This window comes from Gigantopelta aegis, chromosome 4 (assembly GCF_016097555.1).
Source record: "Gigantopelta aegis isolate Gae_Host chromosome 4, Gae_host_genome, whole genome shotgun sequence".
Taxonomy (NCBI): domain Eukaryota; kingdom Metazoa; phylum Mollusca; class Gastropoda; order Neomphalida; family Peltospiridae; genus Gigantopelta; species Gigantopelta aegis.
The window spans coordinates 100,163,578-100,168,804 of NC_054702.1; positions in this window are offsets into that span (position 1 = coordinate 100,163,578).

Below are 5,227 nucleotides of genomic sequence, written 5' to 3' on the forward strand. Positions count from 1 at the left end.
CGGTTTCTTTATTATTTCGCTTCCAAATAAACCACTTATATTTTTAGATGTTGACCGACGCACAGTTTATTTTACTGGCCTCGATTATCAAATATTCTTTCTTGTGTTTGTTTTACCCTCACCCTTTTGTGTGGCGATCCTCAACGATATTTAGAGAAACCTTAGAAAACGCCATAGACATCCCAAAATTCAGCCAGCTAACGTTTCGCTAACGTTCGCGAACTATTTAATTGGTTCCCGACGTGGCCATTTGGTTTACTTATTTTGGTGCATATATATATATATCAAATTAAGGTTCAAGCACGTCATCCTGGACACAATGCAGCTATCTAGGGTGTCTATTCATAAGCGTACGAGACACAGGGAGCAAAACCTCAAATTCGTGCAAAAATGATATGTACAGATATTCGGGCAAAATGTGCTAACCAGAGACATTTTAAAGACGTATTTCCATCATTCCAATCTGATTAAAATTAGCTGTACTGGTCTACAAGTGGAGCTAATTTTAATTAGATTGCCATCATTCTACCCTCAAAATTAGTTGTAATCTTTTGTAGCTGTTTGGGATAATGCTAATATGAATAAATGCTGTTATCCAGATTCGGGCAAAAACCAGCCCCCCCCCCCCCCCCCCCCCCCCCTACAAAAATGGGAGCCCGTAAGTCTATGTGTCTATTAGTAAGAGGGAAGATGGTGCGTATAAACCAGCCTTGCGAACGTTTTTTTGCTCGGTCTGATTGAACTCAGCCTATGTACTCTTGCAGTGAAATACAATGACATACAAAATTAACCAGCTATTCATGACTGGTAATACATAAATACAACTATTTTAAAGGACTAACAATTAAGTAATGATAACGTTTGTATGACGAGAATTTTTTTTAAAAGCACGTGCATGACTAAAATTACATTATAGGCCTAAATGCATTTTTTGTCTATAAGATCAGTATCTATCAATTCAGGGCATTTAGAATTTTATAAAAATGCACTAGCCATAGGATCAGTGATTTTAAAAATGTACTAGCCATGATCAAAAATTCACTAGCCCTACTTTAAATAAATACAATTTTACTAATAGTAATAATCAGATGTTACCCAAAAAGGGATCTAGAGCTTAAAAATCCTTAGATTGGGGTGGAAAGAGAGGGCAGAATATTCATATTTACAAAATATGTAACTGCAGCATTTGACAAGGGTTTTTTTCCCCCCACTAGCCGTTGGGCTAGTTGTAGTAGTTATTTACTAGCCCAACACTAAATATCACTAGTCATGGGAGTGGGGCTACCATAATCTAGAAGCCCTGAAATTATATCTGTTTTTAGTCGTCCTGACATGATTGTTTTTCTTCTTACGTACAAAACTACAGGGCCGTACCTAGGCTGAAATAAATGGGGCGACAGTATAAAACGAACCATGGATCGGCCTCGATGCGGTGTTATAGGTATTAATTAAGGATGGTAGATACTGGGTTCGCATCTCTGTACCGACGCCCACACAGAGCGAGTTTATCGATTCAAAGGGTAGATGTAATGGCCACTACACCTACTTCGCTCTCACTAACAGACACCTCAGATAGCTGAAATGTGTGCCCAGAGCGGCGTGCATGAACCTTAATTTGATATAAGCATAAAAACAAGTATAAACAATTTTAAACAGAAGGTTTTCTCCAGATAGATAGAAACGATAGTTGTAGTTTTCTGGAGGTCCAAATCTCCACCACCCCCCCCCCCCCCCCCCACCACCCCCCCCCCCCCCCACCCCCCAGGTACGGCCCTAAATTATCAGATAGTAAAGTCCAGTAATAACTACTACAAACAGAGGGTCTTCTCCAGATAGACAGAATGGACAGTTGTATATTTCAGGAGGTTCAAATCACCCAATGTTTGACATCCGATAGGCGGTGATTAATAAGTCAATGTGTTCTAGCGATGTCGTTAAATATAAAACGTTAACTTTTATTAGTTGGCTGTTTTTAGTTTTAACTGTGTATTAATAACGACATATATATTTTAATTAAAATTATTATAAATAAAATCTTTGAAATAGCGAAATTAAATTCACAAATATAGAATCAATTACCACAAAACACTGGATTTCTGCTGACGGGGAATGTAAACTTGGTATCATCCATATTCAACAGCGTCACACGTAGTGACAGTAAATGTATGCACTCACAGATTCAGAGTACAGCATTATTGTTATTAGTACATCCAGTATGTATTATCATTTGGATGTTACACTGACCTTGGTCTAACAGATGACAAATTTTCATTGTACAGTTATCTACTTCAACCTTTGTTGTTCTCTTTCTAATTTTTGCAATACGTACTGAAATAGGGCTGTTAAATCGAAAAAAAAAATTCATTTATTTAATAATAATAATAATAATAATAATAATAATAATAACGTTTCAGTAGACTAGATATAATCATGCACCAGTGCTGCGAAAACATGCAGCTATCAGTATACTGAAGATATGCAGGTCTATATTGAGATATGAACCCAGAATCTTGAGTTCATGGACATCGAATGAAGGAAGGAATTGTTTTATTTAACGACGCACTCAACACACTTTATTTACGGTTATATGGCGTCGGACATTTGGTTAAGGACAACACAGATATTAAAGGAAACCCGCTGTCGCCACTTCATGGGTTACTCTTTTCGATTATCAACAAGGGATCTTTTATATGCACCATCCAACAGACAGGATATCACATACCATGGCCTTTGATATACCAGTCGTGGTACACTGGCTGGAACGAGAAATAGCCCAATGGACCCACCGACGGGGATCGATCTCAGACCGACTGCGCATCAAGCGAACGCTGTACCACTGAGCTACGTCCCGCCCATGGACGTCGAATGATGTCAGCAACTAGAGGGCCCAATTATATCAATAGCGGATCCAGGCACCCCCCCCCCCCCTTTAAAAACCGAACATAACGGGGCCAAATTATATCAATAGCGGATCCAGGACCCCCCCCCCCCCCCCTTTTGAAAACCGAACATAACATTTAAGGGGAAACGTGATTATTTTAACTGTTCTGTGTAAAAGGAGAGATCAGTCATCACATTTGACCCCCCCCCCCCCTTTTTTTCTGAAATCCTGCATCCGCGCCTGTATATTATTCATGTTTCAACTGAAAAGGTTGGTGATGCACCTATATTATAAACGTACGGCGGCCTAACCACTCCGCTTATGTATAAGCTGATTTAAACAGGAGATTAAGCTAATTCTCCTAGATCTTTAAACACTACATTACATACGACTGCATAATATACTAGATGGTATCTTATCATTGCGTATTATATATATTAGGGATAAAACGATAGAGCATGCACTGCTTCGTAACAGGACAATCGGCACAACAACTATAGTCCGTCCTACAGGGAACGCCTTTTTTTCATACTATGAATTTAGTACAAGTTATTTATTTCTGAGCTGATTGATTTGTAAATTGCACACAAAAATAGTATGTTTTGTTATTTCCAAAATACTTGTACTTTTCTTCTTACGTCAGACCAAACTAAAATTATTTACAAAAAAAAAAACCCCCAGTTTTATAAGCTGATAGGTAGGTATGTATGTGTATACTTGACGTTGATATAATTTATTTTCGTCAAGTTATTCTTATATCCAGCTAAAGTTCAAGCACGCTTAGCTGATCAATAGCTACTTGTACAGGTTCTAGCTGTATATGTGCGCATAGTGGGGGTATATAAAAATATTTGGGCCTGAAGTTGTTTGGGGATTATTGGGTAGGGGGTGTGCGATCGATCTTGGGTCGATCCCCGTCCATGGCCCATTTGGGGTATCTCTCGTTCCACCAGTGCACCACGACTGTGAGATGGTGTATATAAAATATCCCTTGCTACTAATGGAACTTTCCTGTCTTGGACGGACGAGCCATAGGAAATCAATACCTGCGCCCATGACAGGCTTGCTCTGAATGTGCACGTATAACCCCTTGACTGTGACCATAACTAATGGAAACATGTAGCGGGTTTCCTCTCTAAGACTATATGCAAAAAATACCAAATGTTTGACATCCAATAGCCGATGATTAATAAACTAATGTGCTCTAGAGGTGTCATTAAACAAAATAAACCTTCTTTTTTTTTGGGGGGGGGGGGGGAGGTAAATGCCTCCACGCGCCCTAGTCTGTCAGAGAGCTATCTATCTAAGGACATTCGCAAATTTATATTAATCGCGGTTTCATTATCAATGAGCGGGACGTAGCCCAGTAACCAGTGATAAAGCGCTCGCTTGATGCGCAGTCGAAATTTGGGATCGATCCCCGTCAGTGGACCCGTTGGGTTATTTCTCGTTCCAGCCAGTGAACCACGTCTAGTATGTCAAAGGCCGTGGTGTGTGCTATCCTGTATATGGGATGGTGGATATAAAAGATCCCTTGCTACTAATGGAAAAATGTAGTGGGTTTCCTCTCTAAGACTACGGTATATATATATATATATATATATATATATATATATATATATATATATATATATATATATATATATAAATATCAATCAAAATTACCAAATGTTTGACATGCAATAACCGATGATGAATAAAACAATGTGATCTAGTGGTGTCGTTAAACAAAACAAACTAACTTGTATTAACTGATGATAATATACTAGGTGTCGGAAGTGGGAATGGGGGGAGGTGAGAGACATACGCATGTATCTACTCATGCGTATGTACATAGGCCTACACGTGTACTATGGTAATGCAGGAACACCTGTGCGGACAGACACATATATGGGTTTCACTCGGGGAATATAAAACTATTTCTAAATTATTTAGGTGGCCTATGTATAAATTTCGTATGGCATTTGTATGCATTCATGTTCACATTCAACTGGAAAAATATATGTACGCACGAGTACTCTCAAGACTGATACATCATACATCATCAAAGGCCGGGTTACGCATGGGTTTGTTTATGGTACAGTGGTTATAAACAAACCTATACACTCACCCCACCTCTTTCTATCACTCTTAGAGTATCATATAATATAATCTCTCTCTCTCTCTCTCTCTCTCTCTCTCTCTCTCTCTCTCTCTCTCTCTCTCTCTCTCTCTCTCTCGATCTCTCTCGATAGTTTAAAATATGAATGTCGAGGTGTGTTAAACAATTGTTTGTTTTTAATGGCTGTCAAAAAACCCCAAACCCCCCCTCAACAACACAGTTTTAACAAAAGTCTGTAAGCGACC